Here is a 16,771-nt window from a genome sequence, read left to right on the forward strand (position 1 = left end):
CTCAGCAGAAATAGAAACCCCTTCGCGCAAAGAACAAACAAACAAAAGCAGATCCGCGGAGTTCATCGGAATCGGAAGCATCTTCAGGAGGGGGTGGGGACGCTGGAAGCTCCCACCGCCTGGCTCTTCTAGATTTTCCCTGTGGGCTCACAACCGGGTCATTAGCTTTCAAGTGGACGGCTCTGAAAATTAAGTCGTGTTTGTGCATCAGAGAGGTCTGTCCCCGCGTGGATGCCTTCACCAGCCCTCAAAACAGGGTCTCCAAGGGCAGTGCCGTGACCGGCTGCTTCAGAGTCCCCTGGGATGTGCATGAAAACCCAGATTTCTGCTGCCACCTTCTGTGTCAGAATCTCTGGGAGACGGAGCCAACCCGGGAATCTACCTTTTAGCAAGCTTCAAGGGTAATTCTTAGGATTCTCATGCTCCTCTGGAAGGAAATCCCGGCTGGGCTACCCCCCAGCTCTTTGTAGAGGAGAGAGCTGAGGCCCAGAGGCTTCCAGGGACTTGTACAAGGGCAGACGGCCAATCGGCCGGCCTGGGATTGGTACACAGTGGTAGATGTGCACAGTACATGAGGAAAGATGCCAAAAGAGCCAGGGAAATTGTTAAACTGGGATAAGAATGCAGGACCTTTGGCTTCATACATGACTGCCTTAGGTGAGCGAAGCATGTATTAGACGCTGTGTGTGTGTGTGTCTGTGTGTTGTGTGTATAGTAGTAGGAAGGGCGTGTCGTTAGAGTGATGATAAAAGATGACAAGCGCAAGGTTCCTGCCGTCTAGCACTTTATAACCTGGTGAGGGGAGGAAAGAGGAAGAATGAACCAGCACATGTAGGGGTTCAGAGGCAGGACCATCTGGTACCGAGCGGGGCCTGAAGACATGGCAGAGATGTGACCATGGAACCAAGTCTTAAATGAAGAGCCTCCTTTTGCCCAAATCTGGCCCTTCTCTGAAGGTTCAGCCACTCTCTGGCCTCTGGTGGGAACCACTTCCTGCCCGCCCGTGCTTGCCCACATCCCTTTTCTCTGAACGTTTATGACATTCCAGCAGACATCTGTCACTTAATTGATACCATTTCCATTACTTATGCATTTTTTACTTCCTCAAAAGGTTTGAACTGTCTTTTGCCTCTCGACGTTCTCTGAGCCTTCCAGACTAGACCTGTGGATGCTAGATCCTCCGCAACGCTCTTTGGTTGTTTGGGGAATTTTGCAAGGTCAAGCTGGAAGCGCAGGCTGGGGCAGGACACTGAAGGCCTACAGTGCTAAAGAGTGTGGACGTTCAGACGGGAGGCCAAGTGCAAAGAGTTTAAGGGCCAGATGATTTTGCATTTGAACCCAGCTCTACCACTTACGAACCTTGTGTCCTTGGGTAAGTTCCTTATATTCTCAAGTGGTCAGATGGGGGTTGAAAATGCCTGGCTGGCAGGAGAAAGGAGTAAAGTGCTGCTCAGCACGATGCCTGACACATAGTACAAACAGGGATGTACTCAACGAATGAGAGTGAGTGTGGAACACGCCACTCAACAGCAACACGATGGAAGGGACTTCTTAAGGAGACCAGCGCGGATGAGCGTGCAGCACAGACAGGGAATGGGACGCAGCACTAGAAATGACGACAGCTGGAGGCTCTACAGTCAGCCAGGCACTTGAGAATTGGCTGGACAGTTGGGGATGCTGGTAACAACAGAGCACGTCCTCTGTGCTCCTTACCGTCCTGACAGCGTCACCGTAACCCTACAACCCAGATCCTTTTTATTCCCCGCCCCCATTCCATAAATGAGGAAAATGAGGCACAGAAAGGTTAAGTGACTTGCTTAGGGTCTCACGTGGCTAATAAGTGGCAGAGGCAGGATTCCAGCCCCAGCTGCCTGAGGCCAGAGTCCACGTTCTCCATTACAGGGCCGTATGGCCTCTCCACACCTGGAGAGAAAGAGAATGGGGTTCTAAAGAGGGCAATCCTATATGCTGCAGTTCAGGAGATGGTCTTCTTTTCAATGTCCTGAAATTGCCTGAGAAAGTGAAAAGCGGCCCCTGGTCTGAAGGCTGGCGCCCACAGCTGGGCTGCGGTGTCCTCCTGTTAAACGTGAATAGTTTCACACAACACACACATTGGACAAGACCCCTGTGACCACAGTGGATCAAGACAGAGACAAGACCACTCTGTAATTATGTTTGAACACAGACAAAGCAAGAACACTGGCCAAGACACAAAAATGACCAAACACCTCCATCCTGGCTAATGAGTGACTCCTGTTTTTTAGTCTCAACTTAATCCTGCCTGATAGACAAGAATTATCAAGATACCCAATCACAGGGTTACACCTGCTTCCTGACAGCGTCCAATCTGGAGCGAAGCCCCGCTTCCTTGGACCCTCCCTCAAATCACCTAACACAAGCCCAAATTCTATGATCAATACTTCCTGACACCCCATTCTGACAGCTCCCCCTTGTGTGTCTTCTCCCTCTTTGTAACTGGACACAAACCCAATTTGTCCAATCCCAAGCGGGTTCCTGATGGTCTTTGGATGGAAGTCACTGACAAGTCATTGGAAATCCCAGTGTTTCAGTATCCAAGCTTTTTCCCAGACTGCCTCTCCCAGTCAGAAGCGGGATCTTGGTCAGGCTGTACCATGGTTGGGATTCTCAGAAAGAATCACTATAATCGTCTTTGTGTTTCCCTAATCTCCTCGGTAGAAAAGGGAAAGAATTCTCCATTAAAGTGAGGGTGAAATGTTCATATCAACATCAAAGAATTGTTAGGAAGAGTCAATACTAGAACATGCAGCAATGTCTAGCATGGTGACTAGCAGAAAGAGCTCAGACAGCAATTCCTAATTTGTTTAATTTATTGTTATTTCAGCAGCGCTCAAATCATTTAAAAAAATTCATCCAGATTATTGGCTTCTATTCTATTAAAATAAGACTCAAATTATAGAATATAGGTGAAAAATGAGGTATTCAGTGCCCTCATACCATACATTTTCCCCAGTAATGAAGCTTACTATCCTAAGAATTAAATATTATAAAAATCAACCTGTGTAACATTTTTTAAAAATTGTCTTATGTTTAACACAGGATTAGGCATTTCTCAGAATACAGATACACAAATGACTAATCAACACATCACTGCAAATCAAAGGAACGCAAATAAACATGAAGTTTTCTACCTATCAGAGTGCCAAAAACAGTTTTAAGTATAATCTCCAGTAGTGGCATGAGGAAACAGGCACTTCTTCATACACTATCGTCATGAGTATAAAGTGCCATAACTTTTTCGAAGGCTATTAGAGGTACCTACCAAAAGTTTACATGGCCATACCCTTTGACCTAGCAATTACACTTCTAGATGTTGATCTCACATCAATGATCACTCAGATGTGCCAAGGTAGGCATGGCTTGGTTCATTATGGAATTGCTTGAAATGGCAAAAACCTGCAACAAATGATATCTACACTGGCAGGGACTGATTAAATAAATATAAATATAAATATAAATAAATAAATATAAATCCACATTTAAATACTAGTACGTCTTTAAAGGAAATACGACAGACCTTCAGATGAATTGAAATGGAAGGACGTTCATGTCCATGAGAAGGAGATATCATTTCTGTGAAGATACCACAGAATAATTTTGATACCCTTAGAGATGGCTCGATAAAATCCTTTTGCCCAAAGGCCCGGAAATGCGATGGAAAATTATACCTCTCAGGGTCTCTTTCCCATAATAAATCTAAGACGTATCTTACGAGTGCTCAGTAACTGTTGATTATTGTGATGGTTGATGATGACGATGAAGATAGAAATGGTGAAGATTCTATGCCCCCAAAGAATTAGAAGACTATTATCCCTAAAAGATCTTACTTTGCCTAACAGTTACTTCTGTTAGGCAACAAATTAGCAGTGCTTATTTTGTCTCCTTGTACCTCTGTCAACTTTCCTAAATTCCTTCAAATGCTTTTTGGGCCATGGGTCTGGGGTCAGTGGTGGGTCGGGCCATTAGATGTTGAAAGGGCAAGGTGATCAGTAAGTCACACTCCCATCCCCTCCCTGCCTGACCTGGCACTGGCGGTGTAATCTGTGAGAGGATCTGCCTTTGTGCCATCACATTGGAATGAGGTGCCGAGAGGAGAATCTTCCCAAGGAATCGTGTTGACAGATCGGTCAGTCACCTTGAGGTCAGCCCCCTCATACTTCATAACGCAAACCTGGCAGCGAGAGGGTGGGGAAAAGACTGACTTTTTTGATCACAGACGCTGTCAAGATAAGTTGGTGGATCTTAAAGTGTGGTCCTTGGACTTTCACAAGTAATTGCTAAGAATACAGAGTCTCAAGACCCCATTCCCTACGTCCAAATCAGAATTTGATGGGGGAAGTTGGAGTCAGGCATGGGAGCCAGCATGTTAAACAAGCACTCAAGAAGATTCCTTTGTGCCCTGAAGCTTGGGGACAACTGAGGAAGACCTTGGTGATATGTTGCCCATAGGCAAGTCTTTCAGGATCCCATGGTGGCTGATTATATCTTTGCGTGAAGCATTTTTGCAAAGTCAAGTAAACTTATGTCTCCATTACTCTGGTGTAGAGAATAATTAGAAATAAATGAAGCTTTCTTCTGGCCATATCAGACAGAAGACAACTCCAAAAACAACATGAGGAAGAGAAATAAGAAAATTTCAAGGCATAGTGTGTAGATACATGCCATTTACTGATACTTAGTTAGCAAGCATTTATTAAACAGCTCAGATATATAGATATATATATAAGAATTTATCCAAAAAAATGTTAAAACTTGAAAAAAATTACCCTTAGTTCTGAGATTTCCTCTCTATTTATATTTATTTGTAACATATCATAGACACAGGCTCCAAGCCCTCAGTGATGACTTTTCATTCTTCCAGGCTTCACGTACCAGAAAGTCCCAGTCAAGGAAGGCCTTCTCCCAGCTCCAGAATTGCGTGTCTGAAGCATCTCTCAACTGCCCGTGTAGACGGCCCCTGCTCATGGAGGTCAGTAGCACCTGGCTCTACCTCTCAAAGCCCCAATGTGCCTGAGACACCTGCCCAGCTCCTGACTTCCATCAGACTTGAGCACAGGTTTTCCTCTCTATCCCTCTCCATCCAAGTCAGGCACGATTCTAGGTCCTTGCAAGGTCCATCCCACAGCCCAGCCTCAGCGTTGCACCAGCTCCTCTACTTCAGTGACGTTCTCCTCTCCTCCACGTCAGCTTCAAGTTTCCCTCTGTCTTCTCGCACCCTTTCGAAACCCTAAACACCAATACTGCACCCCAACCATGAACTCAGTGCCTTCAGGCTTTCTCCTCCTTTGAAAAACACTGCACTTTCCATCAGTTCCACGGCAGTCCTCGCCCATGTCATTTTCAGCCTCCTCCTGTTTCTGTCTCTCCCCTCCCGGCCTCACCCCCATGGCCCATCACTACAGCCGCTCTCTTACGCTCAAGCTCCCTCACCACGGTCACCTATTGCAATGGCTCAACAAAATCCAATTTTATTTATTTACTTATTACTATTTATTTATGACAAACATTCCACATCTGCGATCCTCTTCAGTCAGAAGTTCTTGAGAGGATGCCTGTGGCCTTGGCCAGAGAATGGAGTCATCTGACTTCCCCCATCCTGTGAATGCCCACGCAGATAGTGTAGGTTTTAAACTGGCTGTTGAACCTGCTTGTCACCTTGTCAACCTCGGCCACGTCCATCTGGATGGACGCTTGGTCCTTGGTGCCGATGATGCGGTTGCTGGCAGAGCATTTTCGCTGCACGTACAGATCTGCAAACTCGCCGGCGTCATTCTGCATGTTGACGGCGCATCCGGTGGCACCATGAGGGGCGTGAGTGCAGAAACCAAAAGCCCAATTTTAGACCATCCAACTGTTGTCTTCTCAACACCCCCATCCAAGATTTCCGGGTGTCTCTGTTAGGATGTCCGGCAGACACCCCCAACTCAGCACATCCACACTGAGAGTACTTCTCCCTCAGCGACCCCAGCCATAGCTAGTCCCACTCTGGTATTAACAGCGGTAGTGATGACAACAGTATTCATAGCTAAACATATCTTGGATGCTACAACAGGCATTGTAACCCTATTAATGGCACTTTCACCCTTGCAATAAGCCCTCTCTTATAGATGAAGTGACAGAGGCTCAGGGAATTTGTGTAATTTATCCAGACCTAAGTGGGTGACTCAAACCTAGACTCATCTGATCTCTACAGAATCTTCACCGGTCCCCTAAACCAGAAACCTGAGAGTTGGTTCAGTGCCTCCTCCTCCCTCTTCCCACATCACTAGGTCCTACTGTTTCTGCCTCATTCCTTCCTGCCCACCCCTCCATCTGCCCGTCTCTCTCCATACTCATAATATTTCTTGGTCCTCATCATTAGCTCTTAAGAAACCTCTAGTTTCCATCTCTCAATCTACCCTCCAGTCTGCTGTCCCAGGACATTTCCTGAAGCCTAAATCTGTGCACTTTCCAACAGGCTTCTTGGCAAAGAGAAATCATGATAGGGCCAGATCAGAGCTACGACACTTCAAGAAGCTATGACACTCCAAGGTACATTGTCCACGTATAACCCCCCCATACACATTTACTTGTTTATTATCAGTCAATGACTTGACAAATAGAGGTGAAAAGACTATCAAGAGTCCAGCAGAACCTGAGAATAAAACAGAGATGAAGACACGGTCCTTAAGAACTGCCTGGAGAACCTCACAGAAATTCTGATGCCCGGGCCTCACTCACCCCCAGAGAATTTGGTTCAGGGGGACTGGAGAAGGGCCAGGGGACCTGCACTTTGAACATTATTCTGTTGCAGGGGCTTCCCGGACTGCATTTAGTGGGACAGTGACACTGAAGAAGAGTCATCTTGCAGAGGCAATGACAATGCGGGGAAATAAGGCCAACACAGGGTCCTTGGGGAACCCAGAGGAGGGGCTCAGAACTCAGAGTAAGTGTGCGATGGGGATGGTGAGGGTGACAAAGTCTTCCTGGAGGAGCTGAGCCCTAGGATGGCAGGGGGGGTGTGGAAGCAGAAAGGGTCTCCCCTTCACACACACACACACACATACACACCTCAGCAGGTAAGCTAGTCTTTGCTGAATCATCGCCCTTATTTGAGGCTGTCTTTGGTGTTCATCTGAGCCAAATTGAACTAATAAGGAAAAGTTGCAGGGTCTACATGGGGCCTATGGCTGGCCAAGGCTGAACCTAGAATAGCTTAGCTTCTGACACTTGATGACAGGGATGGATGTTGTGGAAGGGAAGTGGGCCAACTATCCCGGCACTTGTTTTCTTGGGCTGCTTGCCACTGACTAGCTGTGTCACTCTGGGCAGCTCATTTAATCTTTCAGTGGGCAGGAGAGAGGTAGAAGCAACAGGACCTAGTGATGAGAGAGGGAGAGAGAGAGACATCATTGGTACCTGGGACATGTTTCCCCCATGACACAGACTTCTAGAAGGCAAGAAGCCCTCATCATTATATTCTCCATCATATCTCTAGGGTCAGACTATACTAGGTTTCCCCCCCCACCAAAAAAAGCAAAAAACTAACATCAAAATAAAAATATTAGGACCCGTGGTAAATTTTTCCCTCAATTCACAGAATCGGGAATAACTTTCTTCAGGAAAACAAGCCAGACTTGTTTTATTCTTACTTTTTTTTTAAATTTATGTTATTGAAGTATAGTCGATTCAGCCAGCTCTGCATCCCATCCACAGGCTGTGGGCCATCTCTACCCTGGCTTCATCATTTCCTATTCTTATTTTCCCTTCTTATTATTTTGTATCTTGTTGTGTTGTCTGTATTTTTGCAAATCACCCTGAATCCTTCTGGAATAAGGCCAGGTACAAACAAGTATATTATTAATTATCAGCATTCTCTCTCAGAGACCAGTGAACTCCTTTATTCAAGTCATTCCTTTGTTAGTGTCTGTTACATACTGGTCACCCTGCTAGGGGGTGGGCGACAGACGCTAAACAAGCAAAGAAAGACAATTGTTACCAGGTAGAATTAGTGCAAGGGAGGAAATAAGCAGGAAAACAGGGAAGGAGGGCAGCGTTTATACAGGAAGTTGCAGGCAAGGCCTCTGAGGAGGTGACGCTTAAGCAGGGATCTGGAGGACAATATGATGTCGGGGAGGTCATCCAGGTGAGCAGCACAGAGAAACAAGCTGGGTGGGTTTCGGGAGGGACAGAAGGATGGTGTGTGAGAGGGAGGGGAAAGGCAGCAAGGGAAGGCAGGGGAAAGTCAGCAGGCCGGCCAGGCAGGGAGGGCCTTGCCAACCAGGAACGCAGATGTTGGTCTCATTGCAATGGGAAAGCCCCGCTTGTACCTGGAAGTGACAGGTCCTGTTTCTAAAAGATTACATCAATACCGTGGAATACCACTCAGAATACAAAGGAACAACTATTGATACACGCAATGACTTGGATGGATCCCAAGGGTATTATGCTGAGTGAAAAAGAAAAGCTGGTCTCGAAGGGTCACATATGGCATGATTCCATTCATACAACATTCTCAAAATGACAACATGATAGAGATGGAGTTATAGACAATTATAGAGTGGTTGCCAGGGGTTAGGGGGAGAAGACTGGGTGTGACGATAAAGTATAGCACAAGGAAGATCTCGTGGTGATGGAACAGTTCTGTATCTTAATTGTGGTGGTGGTTGCATGAATCTACACGTGGTAGAGTTACACAGACTGACACCCCCCCAACCCACTCACACACACATCCCACACTCAAATGAGTGCCAGTCTGGGACTTCCCTGGCAGTCAGTGCAGGGGGCCCGGGTTCAATCCCTGGTTGGGGAACTAAGATCCCGCATGCCATGCGGAGTGGCCAAAAATTAAAAAAATAATGATAAAATAAAATTAAAAAAAAAAACAAATGAGTGCAGGCCAAACCGGTGAAATCTTGATAAACCCCATGGATGACATCCATGTCAATTTCCTGGTATTGATAGCACAGTAGGTTACACAAGATGTTAACACTGGGGCAGCTGGATGAAGGGTACTCGAGAGAACTCCCTGTACTATTTTTGCAACTTCCTGTGAATCTGCAATCATTTCAGATAAACAGGTTTTTTAAAAAGTTCATGGTCTTTGTGTGGGAAGGAAGAGTGGATGGAAGTGGTCCAGCTATCCCTAAAGACTTGACGGAGGTGGGACAGAGTAGTGACAGTGGAGGTATGGGGCTTGGAGGGAAGGGAGAGAACTTTTGAGGCTGCTGATGGAATGGGTCTAGGGGTGGAGGAAAAGAGAGTCAAGAATAACCCTCAGGTCTTGGACCTCAGTAACTGGATGGATGGTGGTGCCAGCAATTACTGAAACGGTGGAAAAGAGCGGAAGACTAGGCTGTGCGTGTAGCACAACTTTTTCTTTAGTTCATTGTGAAAAAGTTCACATAAAGAAAAATGCTTAAAATGTACACAGACAATTTAACAAATTATTCGAACATATGTATGTAATCTCTACCCAGATCGAGAAATAGAACGCTGCAAATGACTCACCCCACCAACGTTCTTCCTGATCGCAGATACCCCTCCCCGCAGAGGTAACTGATATCCTGATTTTTAGAGTATTGCCCCCTTGATTTTCTTTCCAGTTTATCCCCCGCAGTACACATCAGCCAAGTTCCGTTTGAATTGCCATGAGGCAGCCATGTGAATGTCTGGATACAAAGAGCTCTAAACTTCTAACGCCTTCGGAGGGCCTTGGAATGTGGTCAAGTCTTCACATCCTTTAAAGCTATTTCCTTTTTGAGGCTGGAAGGAGGAGAGCCACCCATGACAACATCACGTATGCTTCAAAATTATAAATACTTAAAGATGGTGAGATGCGAGCTCCCTGGTGGTCTAGTGGTTAGGGCACGGCGCTTTCACTGCCGTGGCCCCGAGTTCAATCCCTGGTCAGGGAACTAAGATCCTGCAAGCCACGCAGCGTGGCCAAAAAAATAAAAATAAAAAAGATGGTGAGAGTTTCAGGGCTTGCTGCAAAGATGTCTTTCTGCCTTGCTATTTCCTTTGCTACTTGTGAAGTCTTAAATGTCAAGTTAATTTCCAGAAAAATAACTTTTGAACATGACTCAGTAGATCAGAGGGTGTGTAAAAGATCTGTTTCTGCAGAAGTGTGAGTTCTTTTAGTTCTCAGGACCAGGAGATGTGAACAGCTAAAATTACAGGCTTTTTGTCTCCTGACTGCCCTGGGACAGGAGCCTTCTCCCCAGTTCTGACAGCATTGATCTCATTGGAATGACAGGGCCCACCCATGTGGCCAAACGAAGGGCTCTGTCTAGGTAAAGCCTTTACACTGATATTGCCACTAGTAACCATAAAGATAGGGTTGTTGGGCTGCTGGTGTCACAAAGCCCAGGTCCCCTAGTGTTAACTCAGAGGACACTGTTGGGCCAGAGAGGCAAAGCAGGTTCTCTCTGGCTGCAGAACAGGGTGGGGAATCTGACCTATAATTCTGAGGCAACTCCTTCAAAAGTTCCTTCGGACAGTGCCTTAGGCCAACCATACCCTGAAGTGAGGCCCTTACCTAAATACTGCAAGTTATCTTTTTCCTCAAAGGGCCGTGACTTTCTCACCACAGCTGCTTAAAGCATCGCTGTTCTCTGGTTTCCTCCAAGCACGCTGCTTCTTGGAAGCCCTTCTGTGTTTATAATCCTTCATCAGTGTTACTCTGCAGCATCCAGAGTCCCTTGTATTTATGTCTCACAATCCACAGGCTTGAACCCACGTAGTAATACCAGAGCCCCCCAATAACTAGACGCCAGACATTGAATAATCTATTACTGTGTTAATGAATCATGACCTATGTGCACAAATATTTTTTTGAGCACAAATGTCTTGTGTACATATTTTTATGTGCCCACACATAGAAGATGCTAAACAAACCTAAGATATCCCTGTTTTGTGTCCATTTTGTACATTTTGTGAGCTCTGAGTAATCTAGGGACAGATTCCTGGGTCAAGGGATTTGCTCTCTCTCCCCTTCCCACCACGTTGAAAGCACGGGGACTTGGGGACCCCAAGGCAAGTGGAGGGCACATAGGACTCTTTTGAGCCAACAGGGACCCGGACTGGGAGTGGAGTGGGTACACTGGGGATGCTCGGAGATGAATCTACCTCTCTCCTTCTCTAGCTGTCTAAACTTGGACAACTTTCTCAAACTTTCTGTGCCCAGATTCCTCATTTGTAAAATAGCAATATAGTTACTAGCACCTAATTTATAGGTACTTTGTTTTTTTATTTTTTATTTTTTGGCCTTGCCACGTAGCTTGTGGGATCTTCTTTCCCCAACCAGGGATTGAACCTGAGCCATGACAGTGAAAGCGCCAAGTCCTAACCACTGGACGACCAGGGAATTCCCTATAGGTACTTTATAAGAGCTAATTCAGATAAAAAAATTCAGCACAGGGCCAGACATGCAATAAGCACTTCTTAACTCATGCCACGTAATATCTATCATTTACTATGAGGTGTCAGACACTTTGCAAAACACCCTGCAAGGCTCACTTCCTTTCGTCCTCACGACAGCCATGGGAGGGAGCTCCCATTATCAAGCCCATCCTACAGAGGAGGATATTAAGGCTTAACTTGTCCTGGGAATTCCCTGGCTGTCCAGTGGTTAGGACTCTGCACTTTCATCGCGGTGGCCCGGATTCAATCCCTGGTCAGGGAACTAAGATCCCGCAAGCCGCGCAGCTCCGCCAAAAAAAAAAGTAACTTGCCCTAAGCTGCAAAGCTAAAGAACTGAGGCACTGAGTGTCAAACCCAGGCTGACTTTGCCACTCTGCTTCGTGGCCTCCAACACCACTAGTGAATTCAGTTCAGTTACTGGCTTCTGGCAGCTGCTGTCTGTCCCAGCTCTGTGCTGGCCCGGGGCACTGCTCCACCCCTCAGCTGAGAAAGCCAACAGTGGGGCGGGCACATTTCCAAGAGTGCCGAGGGCAGTGCCCATTCTAGCAAGGACATTTATATTTTACATACCACTTAGTGAATGTTATCTGTTCTACCTAAAACAACTGGTAATGCCCAGCTCAATAGACCCTGGAGCTCAAGGGCAATATTAATGGGGAAATGTCCGGTTGCTTCTGCACGTGGTTCTTCTGTCTCCTGCCCCCCAGAGACCACAGCAGACATCTGTGAGCGTTTTTTTCTGAGCCAGAAACCGTGTTAAGGATTGGGAGTTTGGGGGACTTCCCTTGTGGTCCAGTGGTTAAGATTCCATGATCCCAATGCAGGGGGCCTGGGTTCGATCACTGGTCGGGGAACTAAGATCCTGCATGCCACGTGGCACGGCCAAAAAAAAACAAAAGAAAGATTGGGAGTTTGGGATTAGCAGATGCAAACTGGCAGTATAGAATGGATAAACAACAAAGTCCTGTATAACACAGGGAACTATAGTCAATATCCTGTGATAAACCATAATGGAAAAGAGTATGAAAAAGATTATATGTATACATATATGTATAATTGAATCACTTTGCTGTACAGCAGAAATTAACACAACGTAAATCAACTATACTTCAATAAAATAAATTTAAATAAAAAAGCAAGAATCCACATGCACTGCCCATTTAATGCTCCTGGTGTTCTCATATGAAAACCAGCTATTATTATCCTAGTAAGGTCAAGTCCTGGTCCAGAATCACACAACAGTAACAGAGGCAGGATCTAAACCCAACTCTCTAGGTTTTGATCAGTGTGCTGTCGCATCACCTGAGAAAAGTGAGTTTGTTCCACATTTTATCACCTTACATGTCAGCAACAACACAAACCACTTTTATGTTATTTTTTTTCTTTTTTCACTTACAACGTTACATCCAATGGGTGGGTCAAAATGTGATATGAAAACACAGTTCTTATGATCTGAAAATTTACTGATTTTAAAATTAGGGTACTCTGATGAACTCTAATACAAGGATGATTAACAGTCAATTTTAACTACATTTCCCCTGAATAGGTAACAAAAACCTATGTGAAATTTTTTTTTTTAAATAAATATATTTATTTATTTATTTATTTATTTATGGCTGCGTTGGGTCTTTGTTGCTGTGTGCGGGCTTTCTCTAGTTGCGGCGAGCGGGGGCTACTCTTCATTGCAGTGCACGGGCTTCTCATTGCAGTGGTTTCTCTTGTTGTGGAGCACGGCCTGTAGGTGCGCAGGCTTCAGTAGTTGTGGCACGTGGGCTCAGTAGTTGTGGCTTGCGGGCTCTAGAGTGCAGGCTCAGTAGTTGTGGCGCACAGGTTTAGTTGCTCTGCGGCATGTGGGATCTTCCCAGACCAGGGCTCGAACCTATGTCCCCTGCATTGGCAGGCAGATTGTTAACCACTGCGCCACCAGGGACGTCCCTGAAATGTTTTTAAAAGTTCAATGTTTAAAGCAACAGTCAGTGCCTCCACAACTTTTTTTTTTTTTTTTTTTTTTTGATAATCTGATGAAAGCCATGGACACTTTCTCCAGAAATGTGGATTTTACATGCAAAAAAAATCATATCTGTGCCATCAAGGAGTTCTCAGAGCCCCTGAGGCTCATCCATTCACCCCAATGATAAGAGTTGTTCTACGGATTTACAAATGGGGAAATCCTTTGTGAAACAAATGTTGTTCCTCTGACTTGCATTTTATAACTCTCTCTCTCTTTCTCTCTCTCTCTGTCTCTCCCTCTATACACACACACATCACAGTATATTCACTCATGAACTGTCGACCATCACGTTTATTTATCATCAGAGTAGTTTTCCCTTTTTTATATTCTGTGTTGCAAACAAATGTTACCATAACAAGCCCTTGAATCTCCCAAAACACTAATTAAACAAAATTTTAGCTACATCATTTGGCTATACTGATACTGCAACTAATGTGCAGATCTTTCATTTTCAACCTGATTTTGTCTTTGAATTGGTTTGTAGGTTTCTTGCAAAATGTCAATATGTTCAGTATTGCTATAGTCCTAGAGCTATAGAACCAGATCGATTTGAGGGAGCAGTTGGGGGATAGTTTCCACCCTTGCTACAGAAGTAGCCCACTTGTTCACCTAAGAGATACGAACTGTTGACAATACAGTCATCTCTTTTGGTTACTACTTGCAGGGGACTTTGGGTTTAAAAGTGCTTCACACACTTCACTTACAGCATGATATTTAATGGGTGGGTCAAAATTTGATGTGAGAGCGCAACTCTTTTGATCTCCAAATTTACCAGACTTGCATTTATAATTATGGTGCTAATTGATGAACTATAATATGGTATAATATGGTGTGACTCTGAGATTATGCTGTGGTTATAATCTTTACCCAAGGTCACTTAAAAAGCGATCGTGCACTGCCTACTCCATGTATATTGTCGCTAATCCTCACAACAATCCTGTAATGGATCAGAATGCCAAATTTACAGATGAAGAAACTGAGGACCAGAGAATTTAAGGACCTTGCCCAAGATCACACAGCTAGGAAGTGACCCATGATTTGTTTGGCTTAAAAGCCCACTCTTTTTCAGCTACCACATTGCCTCTCTGGCTTTGGCCTCAATTTGGACCCGGACCCGTGTTTATAGGGTATCTCTCCTTGCAAGTAGAAATGTTCTTTTTATCGTTAAACAGGGCTGCCTTTACTGAAACTCCTTATGTCCCTAAAACTTGAAGCTGACACAAAGGGGATCCTCCAGGGGAACTAGCAGAGAATTTTTTAGGTTGATGTCTTTAACATTGCCACACAATCTGTTTATTTTTAGAGTAAGCAAGGAATTTGGCAATTTAATTTAGAGCCTTTTTTTTTTTAATCTAAGCACATGCACGGCTAGCATCAGATTCTAAATTGAAAGTGTAGAGCCTACATTCCATATACGCCTAAAAATTTTTTTGTCCATAAGAATCATTCCAAAATGGATAATTAAGTCCAAGATTTTCTCCCATTGGCCCACTTTTGCTCTGTTAGGTAACATAAACCTGTCCCGGAAAATAAAAGCCTCCAGTACCAGACAACCACCTGCTTTCATTGATAGACAAGCAAAGCAAGACCTGGTCTTTCCCATCAGGAGATAATTAAGCAACTGGATGGTTTCAGTTTGTGTCAAGAGTCACCCTCTTCCTTTGATCTGTACTTCAGTTAAGGTGCATCGCGGATCTTAGGGGTCATGGGAGAAGAGGGGCAGGGCACGAGAGAAATTTCAGTCCACCTTGAAGTGTGAAGTGTTTGCTTTTCACCAGACATCTCATCTCACTTCCTCTCTAGTGAAAATCTACCCTCCATATTCCTTAATGAACCCACCCTGGCATTCTTCAGCTGCCTTTCCCAAAACTTTAGGAAGCTCCAAATGAAGTGATTTCTTTCTGAAATGCCATGAAATCTGTGTATTCTAAAACACGCTGGGAGGTTTTTGGAGGCTTTTCTGATTTTTTTTTTTTTTTGTATGTGGAAAGTTTTTTGTTATCAATCTAGACGCAGCATCTCTGTACTACTGAAAATCATCCTCATTATAATTTAAGTAAAAGTCACAGCATTTTATTTAACCCCTCAATTACAACTCCCCTCTTTAGCCCTTACTCCATGAAGATTACCACAAATTGAGGGTCCTACAGATACACCTATGCAAAATGAGGGCTTTTATCTGGCTTGTGAGGCTGAGGGGAAAGGTTAAAGGAGATTTCCACTGACTATTTCTAGCCTTAAAACTTTCTTCTTATCTTTTCTGCCTCCTATGTTTTCATACCATTGACAGCGCAGTAAAATTTGAAATTCTCTCTTTGTGCATCTTTGTGTCACCCCCAACTGCAAGGCCCTGAGGCCCCATTAATTTCAAAGTGATTAGGCAGAGCAGAGATGAGGCACCAGGGTACCAGAGCCACTATCCCAGGAATCCTCACCCACTATCTCAGGAATCCTGACCCCACCCTTCTTAATTTGGTTGTCAAAAGTACTTTCATCCTAATTTTAGAAATCAGAAATCCTAGAAAAGAGTAGAGATGTCACTAGTAGCTTTGTGGAAGTGGTAGCCTGTAGACAAAAACATGGGCTCTCTAGGACTCAAGGCTTCTAGTTTTTACCCTGTACAACTGTGAAATAAAATATTTGCTGTTACAGCACTATTAAAATATATATATATATTTGCTGTTACAAGTTGAAGGTGACACTGTTTCAAGTGATTAGCCACTCATTGTAGACTGAAACGTGGCGCTATTGCTTTCTGATGTGTAGATATGGTTTCCTGGGGACCTGAGAGTGTGACCCTTATGTTCCCCCGTGCTCCCACCCCCTACCCCCGTACTGCCAACAGGGCAATGTTTTTGCTCCAAGAGCTGAGACGTTTCGTTTTTCAAGAGTAGAAAGTACCGTTTGGATGCCAGCTTCAACATTTCCTGGGCTGTGTGGGCTTGCCGACGTTCTTGGACCTCTCTGGACTTTAGCTGCCATCAATAAATGAGCGTGGTGTCTAGGGGAGCTGTGTGAGAGCTAAGGGAGTGGATGACAGATCTGGCTGCCTTGTCTCCACACCGGTCCCTGTTGGGGAAGCAGCAGGGCTCCTCTGGAGGAAATTTGCTCCCCCTAAGCCCTCCCTCTGCCACTCACTTTATCCAGAAGTTGGAGGAAATGTAGCCGAGGAAGCAATTTGGTCGTGTCCTTATAGCGGGTCATCCTGTCATATGTTTGAGCATTGACCACATACAGTTTTGTTTTTTGAATTGAGAAAAATATTTGTTTTCTCTCCGTGATTTCCATTTATGTTCCAGACTTGGTCACTGCCTCTGT

At 44.9% G+C, this 16,771-nt stretch overlaps 2 long non-coding RNA genes across 2 annotated transcripts in view; both read left to right on the plus strand.

Moving 5' to 3' along the window:
- The window catches only part of LOC309643851, a 306,112-nt gene that overhangs the window by 188,217 nt on the left and 101,124 nt on the right, over positions 1–16,771 (plus strand). The gene's annotated exons all lie outside the window — the stretch shown is intronic.
- LOC309644137 lies at positions 5,832–14,839 on the plus strand. The gene is made up of 2 exons (XR_014254266.1): positions 5,832–8,674; positions 8,796–14,839. It is a non-coding gene; the product is annotated as an uncharacterized lncRNA (long non-coding RNA).

The sequence above is a fragment of the Balaenoptera physalus genome, assembly GCF_965194825.1.
Source record: "Balaenoptera physalus genome assembly, chromosome: 15".
NCBI classification, from domain to species: domain Eukaryota; kingdom Metazoa; phylum Chordata; class Mammalia; order Artiodactyla; family Balaenopteridae; genus Balaenoptera; species Balaenoptera physalus.